Raw genomic sequence first — 15,966 nt, forward strand, 5'->3', positions numbered from 1 at the left:
CAAGGAAGGTGAAATTACTCTTACTTTGGAGATGACAAAATATTAGTGTAAAAACTGATCCTTGCTTCCTCTGATCTGATCTTGGTGCTGCTAATTTTGTGGGAAGAGACACAGAAAAGGCTGGAGTTGTCTTATAGTACACCACATTGGTTAACTCTGTTCCTGTTAAAGGTCATACAGGGAGAATGTGCATGCACTGTTCCCGAGACTGAAACTCTAGAGACCAGGAGATGGAGCTTTCTTGGCAGCTAATTCATACCTGCAGAGATTCCCTTGTCGCAGGTGGTGAGAGGTGTGAAATCTATAGCTGCCTTCAAAGTCAAGGTAACTGATTCTTTAATATCCCTGCAGCCTGTGTTAAAAAAAACCTCTGAAGGTAGCAGAGAAGGAGATAATGGTAGAGACAGTAAATGAACCTCCCTCACTGCCTTGGAAGTACAAAGGAAAATATATGAGGTGTAGATGATATACCTTAATCCTACCAATGAACTTGATGAAATGCTTTTGGGATTGTGCTAAACATAATGTTACTAAGCAAGTAAAAGTACAGATTTGTATTGTGTTCTGTATTGTGAAATTTGAAAAGTCAGTGTGTTAAGAAATGCTGCTGGATATTCAACAGTGTTCAAGGAATGTAAGTTTTCATTAATAGTCCTTCAGTGCTTTAAAGTAGGTTCACGGTTTAAGTACTATTATTGTATTTAAAAGCTTGATAATCCAAAGGACAAAATTTGACCCTCTACCCCCAAACTACAATATGAGGAAATCTTCTCCAAGCTGTGGCACTTACCCACTCCACCAGCTTTTATTAAGTGTAGGGTGAAATCTGCTTGGTATTTAAATGCAATGTAAGACTGGACTTGCATCTTGAGATGCAACTTTGTCATTGGCAGTGAAGGGGGATCAGAATCAGTTATATCAGTTAAATCAGAATACAGTGATAAGCACATCAGCAGAGGACTCCAGTATGGAATTTGTGGGGAGAGAAGGTGGCAGATGTAGCAGAACTTCAACCTTCCCACCCCATCTCCTCTCCTTCCCCTCCCTGTAATGTCACCTAGTGGGATACTTGTTCCAGCCTCTGGTGTTGAAGGTGTGGCGCCATGGCTTTTGCAGTGCTGATGTCCATGTCCACTTCCATGCCTTTTTCATGTCTTCTCTCCTGGGCTCCAGTCAGAACAGGACTGTATCTGTCCCTAAATAGAATTCAGTGTTTCCTCTGGTTTACAGTGTACCTGTTTGTCTCCTGCTTTTACACTGTGATTAAAGGATGAAGAAAAATGAGGATATCATTCACTAAGCTGCAATAAACTAACAACCAGAACAAAAAAATTCCAACTCCAAGTGCCTTGCTTAATATCTAAATAGATAGGCTGCCTCTACTTGGCTAATGCTTAACATAGACTTCTTTGGTCATTTATATTAAGAAAACAAAGGCATGTCATGTCACCACGCCTCTGTCACAGGAACACATTACCTCCACCTCAAAAAGAATTCTGCTCCATCAGATACATACTTTCTGTTAATGATTTCAGCACTGGCACGCAATATTCTTTCAGCCAATTTTAAAAGTTAGAGGCATGTTCACCTGTCCTGAGGAGCTGGGTCAAGGCATGTCAGAGTAATCTGCAATGGTAACAGCAGCCCTAAAGAGTTGTGCCTGATGTTCTTGCTGCTGCTGGCAGGAGACATCACCTTTTGCCCCATATCCTCTGATCCTTCCTTAAATGGCAGCAGAAAACAGGAGACAGCAGCTAGTGTTGGGACATGTAAGGAGAGGGGCTGTGGTGGTTCTTTGGCCATTCAGCATTCTGGGCAATTGCCTTCTGTTTGGGTCCAAAACTGCACTCAATGTTGATCTGAGATAAAGTGGGCTTTTTTATTTTTTTTTTTCACAGTTGCCAGCTTCTTCTGCATTACACTGATGCAAATATAGAGTAACTGCACAGAAGTTGATGAACTTATTCCAAATACATATCCCTTGAGGTCTACATAGCTGTTCTTCCACTGATGTTCTTCTGAACACCTTCTGATCTTCCACATTTTGTACCTGTGTTTGGGATATGTGTACCTGCTGCTCCAGATCCTCATTTGATGTGAGTTGGATTAGCTCTTTATCTTTTGCAGAGTTGCACTGGCTTATAGGGGCTTCAAAACAGAGGAAAAGGAGGATGTTAAAATCCATTTCCTCCACTTGTTCTGATGAAGAAGCATTATTCAAAAGAATTGATCCCAGCGTTGATGCAAAAAGTGATCAAAGTCCAGGGTTTTGCTGGACTGTAAAGCTCCTTCCTCTCAAATGGGAACACTTTCACTGCAGTTCCATATGATTCACCTTTGTCATCATAAAATACACAACTCAAGAAAAGCAAGACTGACATAAAGGAGCTGCAGATTAAGATGCAGCTTGGTTAGTTGTGTCTTAACAGATGATTGCTATAATATCAGAACAAAGGGATTTAGCTGAAATTATTCCACACAGTTGTGGTACTCCTTTTGGTCTTAGGCCATCAGTGAGTCACAAACCTGAACTCTGCGCGGTGTAAAGGCCCGTTATTCTTTATTTTCCCAAATTCCATAAATGAATTCAAGCAACCTTGCTTGGGTGTGATGAATGGATGTATCCTGTAACCAGACTGCCACTGCAGGAAAGAGGTGAAGTTTGTAGCAAAGTCCTAGGAGACAAAGATCTTTAGGCCACTAACAATGAGTTGTATGGAACAGACAACATCCTGTTGTTTTGACAGTGGGATCTGAGATATTTCTCGTACTAGAGGAAAAGAACATTTTCTTCCAGTGCGCCATCATCACAGCTGCCTAGCTTGGGCATAAACCAGAAGCATTTCATCTAGGTACTGACATGAGTCCAAACAACAACCTCCATGTGTGTAATCAAGCATCAAGCTATTGTCCTTGTGCACTTTAGAATACCTGAGGGGTTTGGGTTTCTGCTTTCTTTAAATTTTAATAATTATATTTATTTTTGAGATAGGCTACAATAACTATGATTAAAGCAATTGTTCTACTCAGCTGGAATGATTTCTGATCATGCCCTAGCACAATGCTGCAGGATTTGAAATGCAAATACATAGGAGGGAAGAAATGTTCTTTGAATAACTTTTTTATTTCTGTTGGAATAAAACAAAAAGTCCTTTAGAAAACCCAAGCTGAGGTCAAATATAAGCCAGCAATATCTCATAAATATTGTATCTTTCTGATAATGAGCATCATCTACCTGTGTGGATAGTTTAGTTTTTTGCTACTTAAATCCTGCATTAGGAGTGAAGAATTAGTAAATTAGCTGTTTGTTTCAGAACTATTATCCCCCTCTTTCCCCTTCTCATTCGTTTCCCATGCTGTAATCATTCTTCAGTCACTTCAGATTCTTGGGTTTTTTTTGTTAGTTTTACTCTTGTTCATTTTAGCCGGTGAAGCATTTTGTGCTTGGACATAGGCATAGTTTCATTGGACATTTCAAATCTCTTCTGATCAAGTGTTTTCTTGAGAAGCTGGTCAGTGATTTAAATATTGCCATGAACATTTTCTGAATGAAACTGTCAGAACTGTTACAATGGAAGGGTCTTTTTTTTGTCACTGCACAGTGTCTACTAATACTAACTAAGCTGCATGATGGTATCGCTTCAAAGACCTCCTTAGTATTTCCCGTGTGACTTCTATCAGTGAAATTTTAATTGACTGTCAATATGGTTGTTAGAAACAAACTGCATATTTTTGCTTTAGGTCATATAACCAGTTTCTGTCATGTTAAATCAAATTAAAATAAATGTTGCCTACCAGGGTGATAGAAATTGAGATGTTTCACAGACTGCCGCTTAATTAGTGACATGGAGTTTGTTCTGTCAGGTATTTTAATCTACTTCTGTAAAGTACCTCGAAAAGATGTTCTGTTTTCTCACCTACTATAATCACATGTTGTCTGTGTTTTTCTTCCCAGATACATCTGTATAAAGCACAAAAGGTGTAAAAGTGCCTTTTGCTGAAGTGTGGGACAAACTATCCAACAGGTAATAGCTAAAATGCTGAACAGACAAAATGGCACTGGCAGTTAATATCTTGTTTTGGGATCTGTTACTTACTGAGTTGGGAGGGAGAATAAGTTGTATGGGGGAGTGGTAACAGCTTCAAGGACCCATCTTCATAGAAAAAGAAGTGTCAGTAAAAGGAAGATATGCTTAAAGTTATGCGGAGAATTGGCCAAGAGCTTTCTCAGCTGCTGCCACTGCTGAGACAGATCAATGCTGCCTCCAAATACTGATCATTTCTGGAAACAACCAAGCAATTCATTAATTAGCAGCTTAATTGATAATTATAATGTGGCTTTAGTTTTACAAAGTGGGGGTTTATAGGTTTGATTTGCAACATGTTGGGCTTTCTCAGAAACTTGGGAAAGTGCTGCAGTAAGTACAGGTAAGCCAGCCAATATATCTTGGATATCTGTAGTACAATCCAGACTGTTCTACCTCCGTTACTGACTTGGTCTTCAATAGAGGCTACATGCATGAGCACAAAAGGGATAACCGAGATTAATGCTTCTTGTAATGGAGAAAAATGCTACTCAAAGGAATCATGAGTTTCATACATACATGCTGAGGTTCATGTTCTGATTGACATCAATAGATGCAAAGCAGTAGCCCACTATAAATAAGCTTTCTTTTGATTTACATTTCGCCAAGCAAGACAGATTTTGTCAATATTCATCATGTGATTCTTCACGTTTTCCACACACACAGAATAGTGAATAATTGATAATGTACTTTCAGTTAAACTGTGGATCTCTTCTGTTTGGTCAGGTCTAGATGAGAGTATTGTCTAAACTTAATTTAAATTAATAGGATGAAAGGAAAGTTTATTTAAGTGCGAACCAAATAAAAACTGTATGTCTAAAGCCTACACAAGAACTAAGAAATAGTATAATAGTTGGAAAAATATTTTCCTCTATCTACAGGCACCTCAGACCAATATTTTGCAAAGACATATTGCCATCTAGTGTTAAACCCTCTTCTGTTCATTGCACTTTGGGTTAGTGTGGTTGCAATAAATTCCAGACAGACATTTCTGTGAAAATCACTGGAAATCTGGAAATACATTGAGACATGCAGAACAGCATCACTGCAAACAGCCATCAAGAACACATGACCACATTTCCAAATTTAAATAAAGATTAAGTTCAATGGTTTTCACTTTTATATCCAGGGTTCCTGGCAAAATAAATTTATTCTCCAGAAGGAGTTTGTTAAAGTCTATGTCCAGTTCTTTCACCATTGTGAGAAATGGTGAAAAAATAATGCAGTGGTTTGTTTTATACTTGTAGTATTAACTCTTATGTATTTTTCTCTTTGTATGTTTTCTTTTGTCACAGGAATTTAGCACCATTCACAAGAAGTCTGAATCTTTGTAGAGAGAGAGAGGCATATGCATTAAGTTTACAAAATGAGAGAATTTGGATGACCACAAAGATCAAGCTGGAGTAATGTAGCTTCTTCTTTTCCTCTATTCAGATAGTTTGGGGTTTTTTTCCTCTTTTTCTCTGAATTTTACTTAATGTGAAACAGAGAAATTCTATATAGTTTATTATTTATGGTATTCAAGCATGACATAGCTTTCACATCTATCTTTCATGTTTTCTCTTAACATTGGACTCACCTGATTCATAGCAATGACTTCCAGATAGTGAACTAGAGATTAGAATTTTATCAGCTGACTTGCAACACTTCATCTTAGAAAGGACTGTTGCTTCTGTGACATCCCACTTTGTAGTTGTATAAAACTTTGCTGTATTTTAGTGATTGAAGCTGCAATGTCCTAACTGTATGACTTAGTTTGTGGGGTGTTTTTTCTAAAGTGATTTTACTTAGAAATATTGTATAAAAGCTCCAGTACATCCAGCAATGCCTTCTTTTCTGTTAAAACATTTTTTTAAAATGACAAAAGGCAAGAGTTTTCAAACATTCACACCAACATATTTGTGATGAATGTTTGTTGAAAGCTGTTGGATGGGGGGAGAAAAAGGGAGAAGTTTGTTGTATATTTTGTCATTTGTTAACCTTGGAAAGGTAAAAGTAAATACAGAGTTTTATCTGTTTCCTATGTATGTATAACTTAACTATTACACTACTTATGCAACTTGTCTCTTTTCATCCTGAGGATGAGCAATTGAAGAAACATAGGAAGATTTCTTAACTCTATGAATGTATTTAAGAAAAGCAAGTATAGCTTCTAGGCTTGGACTCAGACAGAATTGTCCGAGTCAAGTTAGCAACCTGTCTTGTGCTTGCTATCTGTTACTAAACCAGTTTAAGGAGCTGGCTTGGTTTCAGATAAAACTTTGCTTTTGGAAAATCGTTGCTGCAATGGATTTTTTTTTCTCATACCTGCCATATTCTATTTGCTTCTCTTTATCTTTTGATACATAGCTCTGTTCCTTACTTATTCTTTTTTCAAACAACTAACATTTGTTGATTCATAGGTTAGTAATTTCTGGCAGATTTCATAGCACTTTCTTCACCTCTTGTAAATAATGGTCTAACATAGTTACTTTGAAGACATTTTATTTTTTTTTTTTTCTTTTCATTATCACCTTATGAAGCAAAGAGTATCTAAATCTACACCCTGCTGTTTAAATTTTAGTTTCGTGGAAACAACTTTTTGTGACATATTGGAAGGCTTAGTATAGTTTGATCTGTCTCTAAACTGTAAATAATATTCTACTGGAAATCTATATGTTACTGAAGCCACTGTACTATAGACACCAAGTTTTGATAATGACATAGACAGTCTTCAGTATTTTGGGAAACTTGCAAGTAAATGCAGTTTGGGGAATTATATGTATTATTTCCCTTTAAGAAAAAGGGAAAGGGAGAGATCCCTTTGAAAGGTATTGTTAAGCATTTCTAACTGAGTTACCATCCATCTCCAAAACCTTGAGACAGACACAATGGTCTGGGACTGACCTGTGTTTTATAATGTCTCCAGATTTATTTTGTAAGTGACACTACTATGGAGTAACATCAGCAGAACACTGCGTAAGGATGATACAAGTATTGTGATGCATTATCAGTGCATTTTGCCTTGGCTGTTTTGTCCATTGGATAACTGATTTTCCCTTCCCTTTGCTTTGAACTGTCAGCAGATATTATCACTTCTCCCTGAAGAGACATAATTTCTGGTTCCACAGTTCCTGAAAATATTTTTTGTTGTTGTTGTTTCTTTGTTTTCTCCTGTCTAACTTGTTGGCTATAGGTCAATCTTTCTAGTGAACAGGAAGCTCTGAATTGAGGCACATGGATGCTGGAGGGTTGTGTTACTGTGAGGTGTTACACACAGAGTAGTTAGGGAGCACAATATTCTCTTGGAATAGTAAATCAAAATTCTCCCTGGGGTGACTTGAAAAGAAACTAAAATTTCAGCTCATCCATGTCATGTACATTTCCACATAGCCTACCTTCTCTGATATCAGCTGATCTCCTGAAGACATACAATAGAAGGAACTGTGTGAGACTTATTTCATGGTGTTACCCTGCCACGGTTTAGCCCCAGCTGGCAACTAAGCACCACCCAGCCACTGACTCATTCCCCTCCGGTGGGACGGGGAAGAATCAGGAGAGTAAGAGTGAGAAAACTCATGAGTTGAGACAAAGGCAGTTTAATAGGTAAAGCAAAAGCCATGCACACAAGAAAAGCAAAACAGGGGATTAATTCACCACTTCCCATGTGCAGGCAGGTGTTCAGCCATCTCCAGGGTAGCTGGGCTTCATCACACATAACTGTTACTTGGGAAGACAAACACCGTCACTCTAAACATCCTCACCTTCCTTCTTGTTCCCCCAAAATATATAGTGAGCGTGATGTCATATGGTGTGGAATATTCCTTTGGTCAGTTGGGGTCAGCTACCCCAGCCCTCCCAACTTTTTGTGCACCCCCGTCCTACTCCCTGGTGGGGAGGTGTGAGAAACAGAAAAGGCCTTGAGTCTCTGTGAGCACTGCCTAGGAATAACTAAAACATCCCTGTGTTATCAACACTGTTTTCAGCACAAGTGTATCGCTAAGTGTATCACTATGAATGTGTATTTTCCCCCTGGTAAAATATATAACAGAACAGAGAAGCAGAAGAAATGAAGAAATTACACAATGTATCAGGCACTGCTTCCAAACATTGAAATCTCTTATCTTTGGATATGAAACCTCTCTGAATAAGCAAATAAAAAAGCATATTTCTGGTACAAAATATCCTGGTGCTTCTGCCTGTTCATAAGGCTTTGTAATTCCTAACCAGTCAGCAATAGTGAGACTCAAACATTGTGTCTTGATGTACAAAAGAGTGTGGGAGACCTGTGGCTTCCCATGGCTCTGGTCAGAACAAGAACATTTTATTGAATTTGTACTCCTTGAAACAAAAAGACCGTACAAGGGAAATCTCTTGAAGGAATGTAAAGTCTGATTTGCAGCTCTGACAGGGCAAGAGTTTATTTTACTGTTATCAACTTCCTCTCGAAAAATCAAGGGCAGCATTATAAACTCTTCATGGAAGTTTATTTTCCACCTCTGTTTTTCAAGGAAGAGAAATCCCCTTCACAATATTCTATTGTATCGAATATTTTTTTTAAAAAAGTTAAAAACTGAATTTAATTCTATATATAAGATAGAGTGAAAAGGTCTTTCTAACTGTTTCAGAGCTGCTGAAATGTGAGTGTTCATTTTCATTGCCATTTAAGGGCCGAAAGATATGAGGCTATTTAGACTAAAGAAGAGATCACAATAGTCTTCATATATTTAAAGGCTGCTGCTAAGAGGAAAGTAAAAATTGTCCCCATGCTGGGCAAGAAAAGAGACATAGTCTGAAATTGCAGAGAGGCAGACTGAGCTTAGATTTTAGCACAAGCTAAAATTAAGAAGATTGAAGCACTGCCTATGGAGGCTGTGAAATTTCGATCACTGAAGGTGTTTAAAAGTGGGTTACATGAATCTCCATTGCAGGAATATAGTTACATACCTGCTGTGTGGAATTGGGAGTAGACTAGGTGACCTCTTGGTGTCCCTTTTGCTCCCATTTTTTACCAGATTTATGATTTTACAACACAAATGTCTTGGGATGTACTATCTACTAATTAGTTTGGGACTGAAAATTCTACCGATTAAAAAAACCCTTAGTATTGGCTCTGGAGAGCAGAAAATAGTTAAATCCTTCTGTTCTTAGAGACAACTTTAAAGCACCATCTCCTGGGTGCTTTTAATTTCTGTGAATTGCACAGTAATGACTTTTAATTAATGAAGTTCAGTTTAAAAACTTGAGTTCATTTTCACCTGTTTGATATTTACCTCAATTCAGCCATAGTAATGCTGAATGAATGAAGCTAATGAGTTGGCTGAAGGCAGTGAGAACAATTTCAAAGTATCAAGCCCAGTTACTACCCCCTCCCCTTGATGCTCACAGATAAGAGATTACGTTCCCTACCAACATGTTTTTTGAGTTTATTAATGAAGCATATGTTTCCACATAAATTAACTTTGTCCTCAAACCCATTGTTGATTCCCCTTATTGGGATTTTGACAAACACTCCAAATCCTTTCCAGAACCAAGGCTTCTGCAGTCAAGGTGTGAAAGATGGCAGCATGACAGGAAAATATTGAGATAGTTGAAGCTCAGCTGTCACATGGAACCGATTGGCATTAACTCCCCACTATGCACAAAGGCATGACTATATCTGTTCCCTACTAGCTGCTGATTTTGGTACTACCAGGCTTGTAGAACAATAGATACTTAGCCTCCTCAGTCAGAAAACCACAGGAGATTGAATGAAGTGTCTGTGGAGTGATCTGTAGTAGTTTGGAGAAATTATTTTTGTGGGTGAAGTCCTGAGTTGCAAGACACCTGACTTCCGTGTAAGACCACACTTGATTTCCTGTGTGACTTCCTACAGGAACTTTAGGGTATATCTAAAAATTGCAATGCAATGCAGAGATAGTGAATTAGCACTGGTCTGGCTATCCCATATACCAGAACCAGTACAGCTATAAGACCACTGTGCTGTTTTAAACCATCCCCAGCAGTGTCAACTGTAGCACGCTGTGATTGCAGAGCCTGCTCTGGTAACACGCAGCTTCACTGAATCGATGAGCTGGGCTTGGGTTCTGTGATACTGTTACTGAAATCGCTCCAGGACTTGTCCTTCCTGGCTTGTTACTGCTAGAGGTTCAGCATGGCTGTGCCTTTTCCTCTCTGTGAAGCTCTGGTATTACTGGTAAGGTAATTCATTTAGTAGAAGAGCAGTAGGAAACATGCTTACTCCATTTTCTGGTTCTTAGTCCTGATCATTATTCCTTGCATTTTAACGCAATATTAAACTTTCCTATAAGTAACACCTTTTAAAAAAAAAAATTCAAAATGAAGCCTTTTCTGAATAGGATTTCTACAGTACTGTTCAGGAAGCATTCTCTCCTTTAAATGTCTGGAGCGTAAGTTGATCAGCAGTTCAGACCATAAAGAAATGTGTCTCTATGTTTTACTGTTGCATGATTAGAGGCTCTTGAATTTTATATCAACTTTTTTTTTTTTTCTCTTTCATTTTAGGCCATTTTGGTTTTCATGGCTGACTACTACCAAGAAATGTTGAATTTTAAGTTGGCTGATGGTGCTCTTCACTACCGAGATCTTCCTACTGGGAGGATGGTTTCAGTTTCTGCTCATGTGACTAACACTTGTATTAACACTATATGTAAGACAGCACTGTTACAACAGCCATTGAACTGGTTTGAATTAAACGTCATATATCAAGTACCTATGATACTTATTCAGCAAATTACAACTTGAGTTACTATAAAGATCCTAAGCATAAAAACAACCTTATTAAGAACAGTAGGGTGCTTCAACTTTATTTTAAAACAAACACACATGCAAAACACACACAAAAAAACCCATAAAAACAAACAAACAAGCAAAAAACCCAACCCAACCAACCAAACAAACACCGAAGAAACCCCACAAAAAACCAACCAAACAAAAAACCCAAACCAAACCAACCAACCAACAAAACACCAAAAAACCCCCACCAAAAAAGAAACAAACAAAATAACCCAACCCAAACCAACCAACCAAAAAAAAAAAAAAAAAGAAAACCAACAAACACAAACAAAACAAACAAAAAAACCACACCACAAAACAAGCCTCATCTCGATAAATGATGACTTAACTTTCTTCCCAGTTCAGGAGTCATGTGTGAATCCACAGATGTGTGGACACGTGGTCCTGAAAATGTTCTTTGTCTCTACTCTCTTTATGCATAAACATTTCTCCACTTCCCCTAGTGACACATATTAAAAGGACAGACACTGGTGTGTATACAGTGGAGTTCATATCTGTGATGCCTTTTACCGCTTACACACAGATAATCCAAATCTGCCACCTATACATCCTTATCCTTGCCTTCTGAGAAAAGGGGAAAACCCTTTGGATTTCAAGTACACATTCAGGCTGAGAAGCAGTTCAACCTTTGGCTTCTTTCCAACAGTACTGTCTGGAAAGCAACACTTAGAGGCTTGTGTTCCCTAAGAGTGGAGATGGTCAAACTTTCAGGTCCAATGAGCTACAGACTGAGATATTCCTGTGCCAAAGAGCTGCAAGATGCATATCTCAGAGACTTGAGAGCTCTGGGAGTATTGCAGAGGGAAGGGATGATAGCTCTTCACTTAGGATCACACACTTTCCTGTGGGAAGAAGTAAACAGAATGTGCAGCTGCAAGTCTTGCTTTCTTAGTGCTCTTTGTGCGAGGAGCTCATGCTGGTTTGTTTCTTCACATAGGGATTTGGATAAACTTTCACCATTTGTGTTCATTGCCACTGATTAAAGGATGAAGTTTTGGCCTGGGACCTTTTTTTTTTTTTTTTTGGCTAATAAATATCTTGATTCCTGAAAAGAAAAAGGAAATCCTCTGATCCCAAGGACTGAAAAAAAATTTCCTTCATGTGAGCACAGTCCTGCTGCATGAAGAAATGTCTGTCACATCAACAGTGTGAAAATACCTTGAAAACTGTGACATATATCCAACTGTGAAGCTGTGGGGGAAACTGTATCATCTCCTACTCAAGGGAGAAAGGCAGTTAGAGAAATGGCTATTATAACAGCCAAGGATTTTAGCAAGGAAAAGCTCCTTTCAAACACTTGGTCTTTATAACACCCTGGCCAGATGAATGGCTGAGAGTACATATTGGATGGACTGGCTGAATAACATGGAAAACATAACATCTGTTTAACAAATACTGGGTTCCCATAACTCCCTTTTCATTGGAAGAATTCCAATTAAATTATAAAATATCAGAGTTCTTGAAGTATGGATATCTATAAACTGTCCATTTATGTGTGCAGACAGCTATCAAGTAGGGTTGGAGGGCCAAACTGAGCATGTGTCGTGGTTGAGATGGACAAACGACATAGACCAAGTTCTTCCAGGATGAAAGTAGTAGATGCCATTTATTGCCACAAATGCATTTTTATACAGTTTTACCAATTCATGTGTCTCTTCACTATTGGTTACAAGTTACAGCAGTAACATCTCATTGGCTAGTTTTGCTATCATCAGTGTTACTCTTCTGCTCCCTTCTCTCTCACGGGTACATCCTTAACATCTCCAGATACTCCTTTACTCCCATCTTTCTCATAGGTAGGCCTTAATATCTTCAAGGCTAATTTCTGTTCCCATGCCCTCCGTCAGGGAATCCAAGGACCCACCGTAGTCACACAAGCATGTGAGATTTGTATGCTATAAAATTGCTGCATAGAAGTAGTTTGTGCAGTGCTTGAGATGTTCCCCTTTATATTAGTCAAGGAATCATGAACTAAAGCTAAACGAGATTAATAAATCAACTGTTCCTTCTTCCAGTTTATCTGAAATCTGCTAGTAAGTTTTTTTCTAATTTTAACGCTATGTTAGATGCCTCTGGCAAAACTAGTCTGTCAGTGTTCTCTGTTTACAGCTGGTAGTAATGGTGTTTCTTTTCTGAGGCATATCGGTACTGTTTTTGGCTGGTATGTTGACTAAGACAGCAATCTTGCTTAGAGAAACCAAGGACTTCTTTTGGAAAACTAATACAAGATGGAATGGAGAAAGAAAAATATTTGCTGTAGGCAAACAGTGTATTTGTTGTACCATGCCTCTGTCTTAGTGTTTATTTCTAATCACATCTATGACTCAGCTGTAATGTCTATATGCACATGCTTGTGCATGCCCACACACAATGTGCATTCAAAATACTGGTCTCCAGAAGTCCTGGTGACCTGACTTCCAAGAAATTATAAATTGTTTTGCTGTGATGTGTAGAACCATCTGATGCTTGTTTCAGACTCTAACATCTCTGATCTGTAAAACGTGTTTCTTTCCACTGGGTTTGTCACTGAGGGAACACGGGACTGCCTTTAGTGTTCTTTTGCTGTGAAAACAGAGCCAGCTCAGATCTGTGTTGTTCTTTAACTCCAGCGAAAGTGAGGAATATCAAACATGCATCTTCTCTCTTTCAGATGATTACCTTGTGCGATGCAAAAATTAATATTCACCTCGTCTCTTTTGTAAGAATCACAAGTTAATTAGCCAATGCATAATTCAGTGAGTTAATTTTCAAGTTCTGAAAAACATTCATTTTCTGCTGTAATGCCTCAGAGGTACATTTAGGCCTGGAATATCTTTGTTGGGCACATACAAATATGAAAGCAGAAGTATTTCCCCCACTAAAGAGCAAGCAAAAGCAACCTATTAATGAAAAGATGTAGTCTGATTCATCTGGCTTTACCTTTTCGGTCTTCTATGCTCTACAGCATTCAACTACATGTAGTTGTCATGTCTTTGCAGTATTACAAGAATATTTTTGTACAGTCAACAAACTGTTCATGTGTTTAGAATTATTTCTCAGGGTGAACATTTAAATGGGAAGAAAAGCAAGCAAGCGTAGATTTCCTGTTTCACTTGTATGAAATATTCTGTACTAGATTATAAAAGATTACATAGGAACCTCAGTGATTTAAGTAATTTGGCTAAATTATATAGTGTACTAATATTTGATCCAAACAGTCTTCTTCTTTACATACTCTTTAAAGAAGCATACATTGAAGTTTCAGTTTGGCCCATAATTTGCGCTGTGTATAAATTACAAGGGTTACCCTAAGAGGTATTCTTCTTTAGAGTTTGTCAGCATAAAAAAGGAGTATGTCTAGCTTAAACTTGAAAAGGACAGCAGAAGTGCATACTTGCAGTATTAACATAACAGTGATAATTTGATTTAATAGTTTCATTCTTACATGGAGCTTCAGCATAGCAGTTGTATTAGGGTGAAGGAAAAGGAAATGGCTGGTATGAGGCAAGTAATGAGGGAGGATACAGTGAAGAAACATGTTTTCTAGTAGCTAGTGCAATATTTGGATGGAAGACGATTACTAGGATGACCTCTGTTGTTCTTCTGTTTCATGCTGGATTGAAAAGTCCATGTGTCAATAATATTTCTAAAACTGCATTATGTTGGTCCTATAATTGAACAAGTGTTTCTTCACTAACTTATTTCTTTTCTTCTCAAGGATACTGTCCTTTCTGAACATGACAGAGTATCTGTGACAGGTCCTAGCACCAAAAAAAGTTGCTGTTGTAGGCTATTCTGCAATAGGAGCAGCCTTCCACATGGCCAGCTACTCCACTTCCCTCCTTTTCACAAAAACAAACAAACCAAACCAAATCAAACACAAACAAACAAAGAAAAAACAAACCAAACCAAGCAACCAAGAGTGAGAACGAACAAATACGTCTGAAGTGCTGCCCCTTTCTGAAGTTCTCACAATTGAAACCTTTGTGATTCTACTCATTATGTGACCCCTTTTCCCCGTGTCAAATGGGGCCCATCCAACAATCTGATCTTGTTCATAGTAGCGCTGTAGTAATTTCCAGCTTCTTGTGGCCTATTTTGTGTTAGTACAATGCACATCTCAGAGCACCAGCTCAACCTATGATCGCTTTTCAGGCAAATCTATGTTCTGTCAAAAAAAAAGATGCAGTTTCCAGAAGGTAAACAAAATAACATCAATGGTTGTCTGCTAAACACTTATATGAGCCTTTTATCCACACCAAGACCTATGCACTTTTCACATCAGCTCTGATTTGTGACTTGAAGTAACAAACCTGTGTTTGTGTAACTAAACTAACACAACAATAAGTAAAGCATCTGAACTATTGTTCCTTGAACCATCCCTCTTTTGAACCAACCCACTTAATACAAAGTGACCCACCTCCACAGCTATTGTATTGCTCACTTTCCATTACATATTCTGAAAGATGTATCTGCCTGTACAGTAACTGTACAAGCCAGTGTGATCTGAGGAGAATGTGAAGGTCAGAAGGTTACTTTAGTACAGTTCAATGGCATTGCCTGGCCAGTTTCTGATTTTCTGGTGGAAAAAAAATAAAGTTAAAATCACATCCTGTCTTCTTCCAGCCTCCTCCTCTTGGCATGCTCTACGTTTTGCAATCTACTGCAATGGCATTTCTTGTTCTTGCCTTCAGTTTCACAACTGCTAGACTCAACTGGCCAGGTTTTCATATGAGATGAAACCAATCAATTTTCAACCACTGCACTGCACCACAATAGACATTGTGCCTTCATTCTTTCTTAGCCTTGGAATATAAACTCTCAGTTCATGTCATCTGTGTGGATATATCTGGTCAGCAGTATTGGTTGATAACTTGAGGGCAGTGAGAATGGATGCATAGCATTTTGGTATTTTCAAGCAATGTTTGAGGAGAACTCAGAGAAATCTGAGGGAGTTTTTTGTCAGTTTTCAAGCAGGGACAGAATTGCTCAGGAAAATGCAGCCAAAATAATGATGGATCCTGGTTTTTTGAAGGTCTTAGCAAAAGGTACGAAATGAAATCATCCAGATAAACAGTGAAGTGCAACAGCCAGAAAAGATAGGCCT

The 15,966-nt window shown here is 38.3% G+C and overlaps 1 long non-coding RNA gene across 1 annotated transcript; it reads left to right on the forward strand.

Moving 5' to 3' along the window:
* The first annotated feature begins 201 nt into the window (after positions 1-201).
* Positions 202-10,685, forward strand: LOC139827426 (uncharacterized). Its single transcript, XR_011737962.1, has 5 exons — positions 202-324; positions 1,899-2,096; positions 3,956-4,025; positions 5,381-5,488; positions 10,590-10,685. It is a non-coding gene; the product is annotated as an uncharacterized lncRNA (long non-coding RNA).
* The last annotated feature ends 5,281 nt before the right edge of the window (positions 10,686-15,966 follow it).

This window comes from Patagioenas fasciata, chromosome 2, assembly GCF_037038585.1.
Source record: "Patagioenas fasciata isolate bPatFas1 chromosome 2, bPatFas1.hap1, whole genome shotgun sequence".
Lineage (NCBI taxonomy): Eukaryota > Metazoa > Chordata > Aves > Columbiformes > Columbidae > Patagioenas > Patagioenas fasciata.